General features: G+C 36.0%; 1 protein-coding gene across 2 annotated transcripts in view; it reads right to left on the bottom strand.

The window, feature by feature from the left end:
- Positions 1 to 16,700, bottom strand: part of RARB (retinoic acid receptor beta) — a 702,725-nt gene that overhangs the window by 479,237 nt on the left and 206,788 nt on the right. For both annotated transcript variants that reach the window (XM_076005783.1, XM_012786193.2), the window contains exon 3: positions 10,451 to 10,501. The gene's annotated coding sequence lies outside the window, so the exon portion shown is untranslated. The remainder of the gene's footprint in view (positions 1 to 10,450; positions 10,502 to 16,700) is intronic.

Below are 16,700 nucleotides of genomic sequence, written 5' to 3'. Positions count from 1 at the left end.
ATCAAAGGCAAAGAGGAAACAGTGGTGAAAGCAGAGGAGGAGAAGGTTTGCAAAGGAAGATTTATTCCCCATTCAAATATTTACTGAACACTTTGTATAGCGTAGGAGTGGTACCATGACTAGCAATATGGAGATAACAGATAATCAATGCATTTCGAGGAACGCATGTTTTAAATAATGGAAACATCAGAACTGTATATCCAATAATTACATTAAAATGTGATGAAAAGGCATATAGAAATGTTGCCAACACCTCTACATCCAGTTGATCTGGTTTATTTCGTATGTTCCATCATCAAATAGCTCTCTCTGGTCAGTGTCTGACGCAATAGACCACCTTCCTCCATCGTGAAACATTCCCTTCTTGTGCTGTCTGTGTACCACATTCTCTAGGTTTCCAACTACTTCCCAGTCTCTTTTTTTTTTTTTTTTTTTTTGAGACAGAGTCTCGCTTTGTTGCCCAGGCTAGAGTGAGTGCCGTGGCGTCAGCCTCGCTCACAGCAACCTCAAACTCCTGGGCTCAAGCAATCCTCTTGCCTCAGCCTCCCGAGTAGCTGGGACTACAGGCATGCGCCACCATGCCCGGCTAGTTTTTTCTATATATATTAGTTGGCCAATTAATTTCTTTCTATTTATAGTAGAGACGGGGTCTTGCTCTTGCTCAGGCAGGTCTCGAACTCCTGACCTCGAGCAATCCGCCCGCCTCGGCCTCCCAGAGTGCTAGGATTATAGGCGTGAGCCACCGCGCCCGGCCCCCAGTCTCTTTTTGCAAGCTCATCTTCTCTTGTCAACTATTAACTGGAACTTCACCAAAGTTTTGTCCTGTGCTCATTTCTCTTCTTCATACTCTTTTAGGCAACATCATTCAACCTCTGGCATCAATTACATTTAATACACCAAAGACACTCAAATCCTCTCTCCAGACAGACCTCTCGCTCTACAATCCACCTGGAATGTTTCCTGTCCTAAGGGCCCCACTCAGAATTAGCCATACCCTCGCTGGGGTACTTTCTCAGTAAGTATATGTCAGTCTCCATCCATCAGCTCATTATTCAGCTGTGTGTTTTCAGTGTTTACCATGGGGTCTGGCACGTGGCAGGTGTTCACCATTTGCTCAACTGCTGGCTGGAATTGGGGCAGGGCTTGGGGGAGGAAGGCACACACCACCCCACACACTGGGGCGCTGGGCCATTCTGCTTTAGCACTGTGAATACACAACTAGGGAGGTGAACTAAGATAAGATAGTTACCAGAGCAACTTTTCAGGTGACAATCTATTAATTGAGATTTAAACAAGATAAGGACAAAGGAATGTATATGGAAATTAATAAAGATGATTTTTAACTTTTCTGGTTTTTATATTTTCAGAATTTTCTACAATTTTATATACTGCTCTTGTAATTGGGGATTTTTTTAAAATCAAAGTTCTTTTGAAATATGCCATATGTATGAAAGGGCAAGAGAGAGAAAGGTATATGTATGTGTGTGTGTGTGTGTATACACACACACAAAGACATACAGTCAGGGTAGTGAAATGTAAAAGAGGAATATGATCTAGTAGCAGGAATTCCAGAAGTTGAAATTCCAATATTTGCCCAGATTGTTCCTAAGTGACTTTTAGAATAAGAAATTTTATTTATTCAAATGGCCTGTCACTCCTGATTTTCAAGTATTAATTACAAAAAAGTATTTATGAATAAATTTGATAGTAACATATGTTCTTTTGAATTTTAACTCAGTCCGTAATCTTTACTGATGGATAACAGACACCAACATCCTACTCAACCAATTCAAGCCATCAAAATATACCCCTTATAAACATTAAAACTGAATATCACATTGGAAAAATTGCAAGCATGTTTCATCAAAGGCAATTAATTTGTTTATGATCTGATGGCCTTGGAAAAAACAAGAAAATTACATGTCTTCCACATTAAAATGAAAAAGCAGCAGCTTTAGATACCACAGTAATAAGGAAATCTTGGGTCATTCAGAAACAAAAAAGTATGTTTATTCTACATGTTCGCATGAACTTCCTTTCCTTTGCATTTGGCTGGGGAAAAAGACATTTCTACACTAGTTAATAGATCATAGAGGAAGTACTTTCTTTAAAAAAAAAAAAAACTTTCATTTTTGGTAAGAGAGTCATCTACAGAGTAACCTTAATGGCCAAAGTATTAAAATCATGAGGTGTGCCAGGTAACACTGGTTTCCTTCTCCATCAGGTTTGACAATGGCCAACACAGCCTTCCTTCCACCTGTGAGCCATTTGACATCATTCTTCGTGCAGGTGGTCCAAGTCAGCTGGGTTAGTATAAGGCGTTCACAACCCCGATTCTCACCTATGGCACCAAATACCACCTAACTATGTATTTATTTGAAGGACTTTTAGTCTCTGCCCACTGTGGTAAGTAGTCATGAAGTCACAAATTCCAGTCATCCTTTGGGTGGAATAATCATGTTCATGTCTGTATCTTGGTCAAGATTGTTCAATGATGATGTGAACAGAATACTAGAATACCTGGTACATCCAGTGAAAAAATGTTTATAGTGCCTGAATCAGTATAATGCTATTAGCACTATGCATAGCTAGTGCTGCTTGTATACTTCAAAGATTCATTTATTTTATTATAGTAGCTTAACATTATTTTCTGAGTATCAAAATATATTCAGCTTTCTTCTTAAATGGACTGTCTAGAATAAAAGCATAGTTATTAACTCAATAACTAGTGTTTTAAGGCCAGTATTTCACAGAGCTAGAGTTTCAACTAAGGTACCACTTGATGTAGAGAGAAATTATATACAAACCAGGATACTCTCAGAGTCTCTGCAAGGGGTTTTAATAACTAAAGTAATAATGATCAAGAAAATCCTCACAGTAGTGTAGAAGTGACCCCAGACATTGAATAAAATATAAAGTTTTAGGATAGTACTCAAAGTCTACTTAACCAATCTGTTTTCTTCAATTAAACGGATCTCACAGATGATGGCATTCATTATTTTTGTATGTAAACAGCCTCAGTGGGTAAAACATTCTGAGCCCTGGGAAAGCTGACCCATATGGGAATGGTATTGAGTTCGATTTGTGGGGCTGCTGGTACAGAGACAGAGAGATACAGAGCTCTGCCACTTTCTGGCTATGTGGTCTCAGAGCTCTGGATTCCTAAATTATAGTTTGGAAAAACAATTCCTTCTGATATATAAAATAATATACATAAAGATATTAGTTCCCTTCCTGTTGTCCCCATTCCCTCACTTTTCACAATAGCACTGGGTGAAGTTGACCCCTTTCAGGGATGTTTCTTTCTCCCTTCTAGAATAATTAGCTACATGAGCCATAAACATCCCTGGTTAATACTGTAAGAAAGTTTCAGCGAGCACTAAGCAGGAGTCTTTTTTTTTTGTGTGTGGATAACCTACAACTATATGAAAAAGACATTTTAAAAAATGCTATTTTTGATTGCTGATGTCATGGACATGGGCAAGAATATTGAAGCTGTTCATCAAAAAGGTATTTTGGGGATAAATCAGTATAAGAATAAAATAGAGCTCTCATAAAATTGAGAGATCTCTTTTGTATCAAAGTATATTTATGAGATAATATTTCAAAAGAAATGGAGAAAAAATGGAAATCCATTGCCATTATAGTACTATTTTGTTGAGATGGCAATCTTATAATGAAATCTAAAATTCCAGCTCTCATATCCTAAAGTGGATGCCTGCTTGCTTTAATCTTGGTTATCGTTATATCACTAAAGCAATCATTGAAATTAGCTGTAGCATTTACAAAAAGGCAGGCTGGGTTCTAGCCACCCCATCCCCCCAACACCCTCCACCCCATGCTTTTGTAATTCCTTCTCTTGTTCTATGGCTGCCTCTGGACAACAAAACTTCAAGAATACTCAGTTGCAAACAGAAATGGGGAGATAATTGCAATTTGGCATTTGGTAATCAGAGCCTTCCCTAACGGGGTCTTGCTAAGTCACAGAGGAGTTCCTAATTCTGGTTCAGATGTCCGAAACTACATCTTCTGAGACTCCCAGTGATAAGGAATAAGAACAGCTACTAATGCTTTTCTTACCTTTAAGCCGTGTCTGAACATATGACCTATGGTGACCCTGTGCACGATGCTAACCCTTCTAGGGTCTGTTTTCTCTTCTGTAAAACGATTGTCTCAAAGTAAATGGTCTACAGACACCTTTGAGCCCCAAGATGTTGTGATTACTATCGTCTTTAAGCTGTTTCTTAAACTTCAGTTATTCACACTCCACTGGCATGAATTTTGTTTTGTCAGCAAGCAGTTTTCACTCTTATTTTTAGTTAAGCTTGCACATTTTTGGTTTTACCTTAATAAACGTATTGAAGATACACAAGTTATGAAATTCCCATAAATGTAATACTAAACCAGCTTTGCCTATCTCTAATAGAAGGTAAACCATAAAAGGAAAAAGGACGGAAACAAAACAATGTAACTGAGTCCTGATTAGATGGCTTGGTCCGAGAAAAGCTCAGTCTCCAGACTTGTCTTAGCTATGAAGAGCTATAGAAGACACAATGCCATCAAACCACCTTTCTTATCAAGAGAATAAGAAGTTTTAGAGGAGAATTATAAGGGGAATAAAATAATTTCCTTGCTACAGGATTTAGTATGATTTAAATCATTGCAGGTACTACCACTAGGATAGATCCCATTTGCTGGGAAAGTATCTCTATCAAAAAGCGTTGTGTTCCATTTTCAGACTCAACTCTAGACAAGTGAAGCACTGATACCCTTTATTACCCCTTATCTCTAAGAAGCAATCTCAGCAGTTGTTCTAATTTGCACAGTTCTTGTTTTGTCTGAAAAGCCAAAGGAAAGTTTCATGAACTCCAAGAGATGCATGCCCTTAGTCTCCTTATTCCTAGTTTTGAAAATGTGCATTTAAAGAAATATTGAGACATAATTTATATCTTATAAAATTCACCTATTTGAAGTGTTTAATTCAATGGTTCCCATATCCATAGAGCTGTGCAATCACCATGATCTAGTTTTAGAACATTTTCATTTCCCCAAAAAAGAAATGCAGTCCCTATTAGCAGTAACTCACCATCCCACACCTCCTAGCCCCAACCATTGGCAACCAATAATCTACTTTTGGTCTCTACAGATTTGCATGTTCTGGAAATTCCATATGTATAGAATCATATAACATGCGGTCCTTTGCACTGGTGTATTTCACTTAGCATAGCATTCACAAGGTTTATTCAGGTTGTAGCATGCTTCAGTACTTCATTTCTTTTTAATGCCAAATAATATTCTATTACATGAATGTACCACATTTTTACTTACCCACCATTCATCATCTGGTGGAGATCAGAGTTGTTTCTACTTTTTGGCTATTATGAATAGTGCTGCATATAAACGTAGATACAAGTTTCACGTGTATATACATTTTCATGTTTCTTAGGTATATGCCCATGAGTGGAATTTCTTGAAGGTGTGTATTTTTTATGAAAACTCCATTTTGAAGCTATATATCAAAATAATTTTGCAGTCAAGCAGCACAAGAATAAAATAGGTCCCTGTGTCTATTCTTTCTTTTTCTTTACTTTGCCATGTTTATATGTTTATATGTTTTGATTTAAAAACAGAAAAAAGTAGCAAGCACCTATAATCAGCACAGGTATAAAATATAATGGAGAACAAAATGGGCAAACCCACACACTTACTCCTCTAATTCCATACCCAAAGACAAGCATTTTTAAAATGGCAATGTTTTGTTCACAATAAAAACGCGATTATGCTGTGCATGTGACTTGCATTTATCACTTACCACGGACATATTTCTATGTCATCTGACATATATTTAATGTATTTTAATAAAAGTTATAGATTATGTCATTATATTAAGGTATCATGATTTACTCAACCAGCTTTCTATTTTTTTCTATTATAAAGCGCAAAGAAAATCTTGAATATATATCTTATGAACTTGAGTAATCTCACAGAATATTTTCTGAGAAGTGAGGCAGTTGAGTTATTGGGTGCCTATATTGAAATTTTAATAGATATTGACCAATTTCACTCTAAAAACAGTTATTTCATGCTACACTCCCATCTACAATAAATGAGAGTGCAGATTTCCCAATGGCCTTGCCATTGCTAGATGTCAGCAAGGCTACATTTTGCCAATAAAAGGCAAAATACAAAATATACTTTTTATATACATTTAAATATCAGTATGCTTGAACACTTTTTTCATTTTATTTACTGGCCATTGATATTTCTTCTGGGAATATGCAGTGAATGTTGTTTGTCTATTTTTTAACTGAATTGTTTATATGGTTATTATGGATCTGTCTACATGAACATGTTCCATTGTTGTTTACAAAAGTGCTTTAGCTTCATTTATCTTTTGTCAGAAAGCTACTTTAAACTTTTTTGTTTTCCTTTTTTCCCTTCACTGATTCTGATTCTACCATTATTTTCCTATCAAGTTGAAATACTATCTTTTTTTTTTTTCCGGCATATTATGGGGATACAGATTTTAAGGTTTCAATAAATGCCCTTTACTCCCTCCCCCACAAGTCTGAGTTTCCAGCATGACCATCCCCCAGATGGTGCACATCTCACTCATTATGTATATATACCCGCCCCCCAACCCCCTGCCCAATACCCTATTACTGTAGTACCTATATGTCTATGTGTCCACTTAGGTGCTACTCAGTTAATACCAGTTTGCTGGAGAATATATCTGGTGCTTGTTTTTCCATTCTTGGGATACTTCACTTAGTAGTATGGGTTCCAGCTCTAACCAGGAAAATATAAGATGTGCTATATCACCATTGTTTCTTAGAGCTGAATAGTACTCCATGGTATACATATACCACATTTTATTGATCCATTCTTGGATTGATGAGCACTTGGGCTGTTTCCACAGCCTTGCAATTATGAATTGTGCTGCTATAAACATTCGAGTGCAGGTGTCTTTTTTGTAGAGTGTCATTGGATCTTTTGGGTAGATGCGAACACTTAAGAAAATAGGCATAGAAGGGACATACCTAAAAATGATACAAGCCATATATGACAGACCCATAGCCAACATCATACTGAATGGGGAAAAACTGAAAGCATTCCCACTTAGAACTGGAACCAGACAAGGCTGCCCACTATCTCCACTTCTATTCAACATAGTGCTGGAAGTCCTGGCTACAGCAATCAGACAGGAAAATGGAATTAAAGGTATCCAAATAGGGGCAGAAGAGATCAAACTTTCACTGTTTGCTGATGATATGATATTGTATCTAGAAAACCCCAAAGATTCAACCAAGAAACTCCTGGAACTGACAAATGAATTTAGTAAAGTCTCAGGATACAAAATCAATACACAGAAATCAGGCATTCGTATACACCAGCAACAATCAAATTGAGAACCAAATCAAAGACTCAATACCCCTCACAATAGCAACAAAGAAATTAAAGTATCTAGGAGTATACTTAACCAAGGAGGTAAAAGACCTTTACAGGGAGAACTATGAAACACTGAGGAAGGAAATAGCAGAGGATGTAAACAGATGGAAATCCATTCCATGCTCGTGGATTGGCAGACTCAACATCATCAAAATGTCTATACTACCCAAACTGATCTACAGATTCAATGCAATACCTATTAAAATCCCATCAGTATTCTTCACAGATATAGAAAAAATAATTTTACGCTTCGTATGGAACCAAAGAAGACCCCGAATATCAAGAGCAATTCTAGGCAACAAAAACAAAATGGGAGGCATTAATATGCCAGATATCAAACTATACTACAAAGCTGTAGTAATTAAATCAATATGGTATTGGCACAAAAATAGGAATATTGACCAGTGGAACAGATGTGAGAATCCTGATATAAAACCATCCTCATATAGCCATCTAATCTTTGACAAAGCAGACAAAAACATACGCTGGGGAAAAGAATCCCTCTTCAATAAATGGTGCTGGGAAAACTGGATAGCCACTTGTAGAAGGCTAAAGCAGGACCCACACCTTTCACCTCTCACAAAAATCAACTCGCGCTGGATAACAGACTTAAACTTAAGGTATGAAACTATTAGAATTCTAGAGGAAAATGTTGGAAACACTCTCCTAGACATCAGCCTAGGCAAAGAGTTTATGAAGTCCCCAAAGGCAATCACAGCAGCAACAAAAATAAATAAATGGGACATGATGAGACTACAAAGCTTCTGCACAGCCAAAGAAACAGTCATGAAAGTAAACAGACAACCTACAGAATGGGAGAAAATTTTTGCATCCTACGTATCCGATAAAGGGCTGATAACTAGAATATACTTAGAACTCACGAAAATCAGCAAGAAAAAATCAAATAACCCCATTAAAAAGTGGGCAAAGGACTTGAACAGAAACTTTTCTAAAGAAGACAGAAGAATGCCCAACAAACATATGAAAAAATGCTCATCATCTGTAATCATCAGGGAAATGCAAATCAAAACTACAATGAGATATCACTTAACTCCAGTGAGAATGGCCTTTATCAAAAAGTCTCCAAATAACAAATGCTGGCGTGGATGTGGAGAGAGAGGAACACTCCTACACTGCTGGTGGGACTGCAAACTAGTTTAACCTCTGTGGAAATACTACTTTTATTCTGTATTAAATTCCAATATTTAGATTTCTTTCTGGATATTCTATTCTGTTCCACTGATTTCATTCTTTACTCTTAAAAGCTGGTGCCAAAATGTTTGAATTAATTAAGCTTTATTAGAGTATATGCTCTGATATTAAATTGGGTAAGTTTTTTCAAAAATGTCTCAACTATATTCATATACTTATTTTCACAAATTAACATATTATCTTGAATCACTTAGCATTTCTCGTCTTAAGTGTAAAATATAGTCATCATTAATAATATTTAGGATAAAATGCTTTGATTCCCCCAAAATGTAAAATTAACGGGGTCAATATTGACACTAAAATGCAATAAATTAATAAAAGTATTCCACTTTACATTGAAGTTTGGATGAAAGAAGCTAGCTCTGAATAAAAAGCAACAAAACAGAAGGAAGCTGTCTGCATTCAAATCTTAAAGTACTCAACTGAATGTATAACTACCTAAGCAGAAGAAAATAAAGTTATCAAGTCATAAAAAATGCATTACATTCAAAATGAATTAGAAAAAGCAATAAAGTTATTTGGAACTGCTATGGAAATTTTGTCTTAAAATACCAATTGAACTTACCCAATAGGTTCATTTGAAGTTTATATACAAATATGATTACAATAAGAAAAATTTATAGTTAGGCAGCATTACATTAATTCCTTATTTTGTCTTAGTACATGTTATTTTTCTTTGCTGTATACCCTTACATATTTATCTCCCCCCAGAATAAATGAAGGAAATGAGTAAATGAAATTTTATTTTCACTGTAATTAGATTTCCCCTCTCAAAAATCTTCTATTTTTTAAATCATTATGAATTAAACTACAGTGTTTCCTTTATTACAAAAGTTCTCATGCCAAGCATGTTAATCCTTTCTGAGGAAATCTCAAAACCATTCTGATACAGTAATGTCTACCCAATTTTACCCAACAGTTTGAGAGATGACTTTTAAAGGGATCTACATGATATAAATCTTTGACTTGTTGAGAAATCAATTTGGCCACTTCTTCATTGTCCAAATGGTTCATCTATGTTAGTGCATAAATACTGCTTTTAAACCTCCATCCCTCGGGGAAGAAGAAAGTTTTCTTACCAAAAGATGAATTACATGAATCTTCAAAATGATACCTGCAATCTAGATATTAGTACCCACACTTTACTCATGAGTCCAGTGAGTACCTTAACTACCTTAATCAAGGTCAAGTTAACATGGAAATTCAAACCTGTTCACTACCATCTATAACCAGGATAAACATCATGTTTCCTCCTCATACTGCATTTTTTTCCAAAACAACTTTCTTTCTGTATTCCAAGTACTAGTGAACTACAACCTGCTAGACAAACATTGCCTGCAGCCTGCTTTTATAAATAAAGTTTTATTGGAACACAGTCACACCATTTGTTTACATATTAATTATAGTTGCTTCTGTGATACAACAGCAGATCTGAGCGGTTGTGACAGACACGACTACAGGGTCCACAGAACCTAAAATGTTTACCATCTGGTCTCCTACAGAAAAAGTTTGTCAGCCTCTTCTATATTCCATCTACACATTAGCTGAGAGAAAATAAGACATTCTGTCTATACAAAATATATGCGAAAGAACAATGTGCACAAAATTTTTATAGGCTGATTGCATATTTGGAAAAAAATATAAACATTGGCTTTTATGTATACGTAAGAAACACTCTCAAAATTCATAGGCCAAACTATGGTTATATTTGAAGTGTTAAATTATAGGGAAATTTCATGTTTTTAAAAATACTTGTTTAGATGCATTTATTTTTCCTTTTGTTACTCACCAGGTATGAGTCCTTGGCAAGTCACTTCATCCCTGTAGCACTCTATTTTACCTGTAAAATGAGGGGCTGGATTAGATAATCTTTCAACTCCCCTTTAATTCTAACATTCTATCACTATCTTTAATACAGTCATTCAATTTTCTTAGTATCATTTAGATTCTTTCACTGTAATCTATTTCAAGACAAGAGTTACAGGAATGCTAAGGTGTAACCGTATTTACCAAATTCAATCTAAAAATTTGTCATTAGTGATCACAGCAAATTCTGATTTTGGGGGAAGAATTCTCTACCTTGATTTTGCCTGTTTTTTTTTAACTGGAGTTTTTGTTGTTGTTCTGATTCTATTACTTGCATTTTCTTGCAATTTGTTGATTTGCTTTTGTTAACAGCATCACCTTGAACTTCACGCTCATATCCTAGTTTTCATTTCCTCTAAATTTGATTTTGTTTCCAGTTTTATTTTTAAAGCAACAATACAAATCATAAAGCATCATTAAATATATATTCTAGTTTCCCATGAAGTGAAGAACACTGTTTTTGTTGGTTATTTTTTGTCCACTGAAATGACAAAAGTTAAAAATAAAAACAAGGACCCAGTAAAAGTGACGTATGGCGAGAGTAGACTTGTCTCCAGCTAGTGGAAGTCTACATCAGTATAGTCTTTTGGGGGATGTTTTTCATTACATATACAAAGTCTTAGGAGTTTAACCAAGCAATTTCACCTTTAGGAGGGTGCCCTAAGGAAATAATTAAAAGCAAGGAAAGAGATAGGTATCCAAGTATTTATAAAAATGAAAAACTGGAAACAACTTAACTGTACATTAAGAGTGGCTTGGGTTAACTCAATTGAGATGCAACAATGTAATTAAATACTATATAGCTATTAAAATTATTTTAAAAATGTCAAAAATCATGGGAAAATTCTGATTCTAAAAAGTGGAAAACAGTTGCAAAATAATATATATGGTAGAACTTTATTTCTTATACAGGTATACATGTGTAAATAGTTATGCATGGTATCAGAAAGTGGCTAGGATATTGGACAAAATGTTAATACAGGCTGGACATGGTGGCTCATGCCTGTAATCCTAGCACTCTGGGAGGCCGAGCCGGGAGGACTGCTCAAGGTCAGGAGTTTGAAACCAGCCTGAGTGAGACCCTGTGTCTACTAAAACAGAAAGAAATTAATTGACCAACTAAAAATATATATACAAAAAATTAGCCAGGCATGGTGGCGCATGCCTGCAGTCCCAGGTACTCAGGAGGCTGAGGCAGCAGGATCGCTTGAGCCCAAGAGACTGAGGTTGCTGTGAGCTAGGCTGATGCCACGGCACTCTAGCCTGGGCAACAAAGTGAGACTCTGTCTCAAAAAAAAAAAAAAAAAAAATGTTAATACTCGTTATGTCTTGGCAGAATTATGAGTAAGTCTTTTTTATCTTTTTGTAACTTCTAAGTTTTCTGCATTGAATTCCATATCATATTGCCATAAGAATATTTAGGAGCTATAAATTATAAACTTAGAAATAATTTTTAAATGTCTAGATTATGCCCATCCACATGGACCTATCACAGAGCTGTATGGAACCAGTCATTTCAATAATTAAAATATGTAATTTTAATGGAATCTAATAAAAAAGTTTTGATCTACTGCATAATCAACTGGTTTTTATTTGTATAGACAATTAAAATTAGTGATAATGAACAATAAAGAAAATAAGACAATAAGATCATCTATTCCCTCAAGCCCAATCATTGTCTTAAAACAATGGATTCTTAATTTCCAAGCATTTTTTTTTAACAAATTGTAGCATTTGTACTTATTTGCTTTTTACTTTATTTTGGACTGCCTAGCAAAGCTCCATGAGGGCAGAGGTCATATCTTTTTGGTTCATTTAGCACAGATATCATTAAAATCTATTCAATGTAAAGAGATAAAAGAACAAAATTAAGCTTTGTAACATTTAAAACTGGAAGTCATAGATTTATTTGTCAGTTCCTGCAATCTATGACGTAAAATTGGCAAATATTCCCTGAACTTCACAATTTGGAGCTATACAATCCAACCATACAAAAGCAAAGCACACTTTGTCAACACTCAGTATGTTTCTGAAAAACAAGACCATTAATCTTGATGACTGAGGGAAAGTTAACCTTCTTTACCTGTACTGCCATTATTTAATTTTATGCCTTTAAAAGATTACATCTGATAAATCAGACATAATCAAAACTTTGAACTCCAAATATAATTAACCAAATGGCAACCCAGTGCCATTTAGGTGAAAGTTAATGGACAGGAAGTTTATGCTCTAAAGTCAATTTTTATAACCCGAACAAAGTAGAAGTGCATGATTAAATATTGGTTTGGGCAATATCAAGAGGGAAATAGTTTAATTCGGGAAAAAGAATCAAATACAATGCTAATTGTTTAGAAGTATATCTTTGCATCACCTGTACAAACAAGTTTTCTAAGCAAATTAACAGTGTAAGCAATCTGTTTTTTAAACAACTCTATATAAATCATTCTTATCTAAGTAATAATTCAATTTCTCTAAGAGCTCTTTTAGAAAACTTTTTTGGTCAAGCTCTAAATACATTGTCCATAATAAAAATATTCAATTTCTTTTTAAGTAATTGATAGTTTAGTTTTCTTGATCATTTGGAATAGTCTTCCTCTAGTAAGTCTGAATGAATAAAGACATATTTGTAAAATATAAAATCAAGCACAAATATAAATCAAAGGCCAAGAAACTGAAACAAAAGAAGTTCTTCTCATTTTTCCTGTGAAGCTGCTCTCATTCCATAGGATCCTTTGAGTAAGCCTTTCCTATGCCAAGTCTTCAAAGCAAAAATTGAAATGGAAAGCTAACTCAATTAGCGGGCAAATTCAGTCAGTGAGACAAGCCAATGTAGGTTAATTGAGGCTTTATTTTGTACCTATTTTTGCTTATGATTTTTCTAAGATTAGGGATTTAAAATTCAGTCTCAAGGATAATATTACGTTTTGAATTTTAAGTGGGGAAAAATGGCTAGGACACCAAAACCTAACTCCCATTCTCGAATATAATTTGAAAAATTGTGGAGATAAACACAAGTCTCTTAACAATGGAGCATCTTACGTTAAAGGTTGTAAGGAGTACACAAGAATGCTTATTGCAAAAGATTCTTAAAGTTCTAGTCCCTACTGGTTTGTAAGTGCCAACAGTCACTGGTTTGTGTGTTGAATGTAGTAAGCATGGAAGCTTCCGGCAGAGATATTTATAATGCTTAAATGAAACAGCAGGACCATTTAGACTCAACCCACAAGATTCAGGGTTGGAAGCTAAGGCTTTAAATGATCTACCCAATTACTGATGATGAATCATGGCACAAGTCCCAAGGATGTCCGCATACATGGGGAAAATACTGGAGAGTACTGCCATGAAATACAACTTCAGGAAGATCCAACAATGAAGGCTCAAACACTAACACTGTAGTTTAATTTAAGGCACAGTAATTAGCACCACATTCAACCAATTTACACAGACTTTACGGGTTATTGGTCATTAAGGAGATTTTTCTCTAGTGATTCTGAGGAGGGGCAAAGGACGGATTGCACCAAGACAGTATTTTGTCTTTAAGAGACAACTTTATATTCTGTTGAATAATTAAAAGAATTCTAGCCTCTCAAAATGCTGATGCCAAAACTCTCTGTCAAAATAAGGGTTCAATTCTATTATACATACATATATTGTATGATATACTGAGGTATATATGAGTATATAAATTTGATATACATAAAATATATATTAAAATTTCATTACAATGGAGTCTACTACCAAGAGGATCTAAATGCTGTGGGACAGAGTTCCAACTTTTAAACAGGTGGCAAGAATCCAGCGTATTTAAGCACTCCCCTCCCTTCATAATGGCTTTCTGTACTCTGGAAGGTTTTCTATCAATGTCCAAACCAGATTTATGCATATATAAAGGTCATTTATTTTAGACATTCAATGTTGCAAACTGATAGGCTACCAGGCAAATTGTGTCTATAAAATATATTTTTGAACCAGTGCTCTTCAAGATTGAATTTCATTGCTTTTAGGGAAGAATCTCTGACTTTCCAGAAGCTTTTCCCTTCCCTGCAGCCATACACCCAGCCATTGGAAAGCTTTCTCTCAGTGAGGTTATCTGTCTGGCCTCCGAAGGCAGTTGAGGTTGGAGCCCCTTCTCCTCATCTGTTTTCCTAACATAGGTTGTCTTGCATGTGTTGATTCCCTTTGACCAGCCTGTTACCAGCACGAAATAGAACTCCTGGCCCCTTGAAACCTCTCCCTGAACACTAGGCTCTGAATAGAGAATGCCAAGAGTTGGGCATGTTCCTCAGCATGCTGCTAGAGAGTTGTTTGCTGTTGCCACCAATTGGCAAGATTAAACTCTGTTCCCACAGCATTTAATAATCAGGGAGTATCTGACACGGCTGGTGAGGTGGATGCTGTTGGGGCACCTGCCCACATATTCCCAGACCTCTTTACCTTCTTATCGCTTATCAGCTCCCCATGCACTTTCATTCCCAACAGCCAGTGCCTGGGACTGTTGTGGAGGATCATTGCAGAGAGAAGGTATAAATATGTCAGCACCCCAGCCCCTGGTTAGATGATTCTAGAGTGTGCCCTATCATAATTCCAAAGCTCCCAGGCAGGATCAACCAAAGTTACTCTCCATGGGACTTTTCTTCCTATTGCCTCTTTATTGGCTCCCTTCCCTTTCCATTCCAGTTCCACTCCTTCCACCAATCCTCAGTACAAGCTCTAGTTTCTAGGGAAACCTACTTAAGACAGCTAGTTCCACAGAGAAAGAATAAGGATAATGGGTGACTAACTCAGAGACCCTGAAGTGTTCTTATAAAGCAAAGTGACTCAAGTTGGATCTTGTGTGAATTATAACGTATGTACCAACTCTGTACATATATTGTACATTCAATTATTAAGGGCCCTCATTGCATAAATCATTTCTACAATGATGCTTATTGTTGACAGCAGAATCATTCATTAAATATATGCGTGGCTCTTGGCAGCAGGTACTCCAGGACAATGCCAAATTTACAATAATATGCAAAAATTTCTGTTGCTATCAATGAACTGTGGGATAGCTCACAAGGTCAGCTTCATCTCTCAGTTTTTTAAATTTACCAAATGACAGGATGAATTTACAAACCGAAATCCCAAACCTCAACATGATTGTGTATTTTAATTTTGATAGTTCTGAAACTCTGGCTTTTAATATTTTACTCTTGAAAATTGCTTTCCAGCAAAAGCAAAATGAGTAAGTGCTAACGATGTAGAAGACCCTGGTTCAGAGACTGGTGTTACAATTTTCTAATACATGAAGTATTTAAAGACTGATGAGACAGTACATTATATCTGCATGGTAATTTAGTTCAGAAGTTCACAATTATTTTATTTTCAATATTAATTGCTTTTGTCTCTCAATAAATGACTCTGTAGGAAGTGGAATTCAATTTCATTCATTTTCAATAATCGAGATTGCTTTGAACTAGCTCAATAACTCTCAGCTCCTCTTGGCCTTCGATATATTGCTAGTGGTAGCACATAAATAATCTGAGTTTTCTTTTCAGATTCCTAAGCAGGGCTGTCTGGCCTTTGGCAAGCAGCTAAGCAGACAGTTTGCACTCCATGTTCCCAGCATTTTTGCTATGTCCTTTCAGCATCTATGGCTGCCCTACTTCTCAGGTTTCTCCTGTTCCCTCCCTACCACCTGGGGGAGGGGGGGCGGGGGCAGGGCAAGAGATAGGAGTCACTCATTTACACACTGTTGAGATTTTTAGTCTCTCTGACTTCACTTATCCTTTTCCCTCTGTTTGAAGTAGGCTTCTTCCTACCAGTCCAAACTCCCAAAGTGAGATTATGGTTCATGCCCAAGACCACCATCTCCAGGGAGCCCTGGCAGAGTTTCTCAGGTAGAAGAGAGCATCCTTCTCCTCCCAGCCTTCTTTATACCACTTCTGTGCTCCTTTACCTTCTTACACTGATTTAGAGGCACTTACATCCTTCTCTTTCATAGCAGACTGCCAGCTTCTTACATTTCTGAATGAGAAGCCATTCATCTATTTATTTCACATAGTGTTTAGCTATGTTCCCGTAAAAAAAAAAAAAAAAAAAAAAAAAAAGTCTGAATGAATAAACCAACGGATGAATTAATGAAAGAGCATTTGGTCTGAGAGGCTTGTCTGTGAGTCCACATTTTAGCTATG

The sequence above is a fragment of the Microcebus murinus genome, chromosome 1 (genome assembly GCF_040939455.1).
Source record: "Microcebus murinus isolate Inina chromosome 1, M.murinus_Inina_mat1.0, whole genome shotgun sequence".
NCBI classification, from domain to species: Eukaryota; Metazoa; Chordata; class Mammalia; order Primates; family Cheirogaleidae; genus Microcebus; species Microcebus murinus.
Note: the sequence above shows the minus strand (reverse complement) of the source record. Positions and strands in the feature narration are given on the sequence as shown.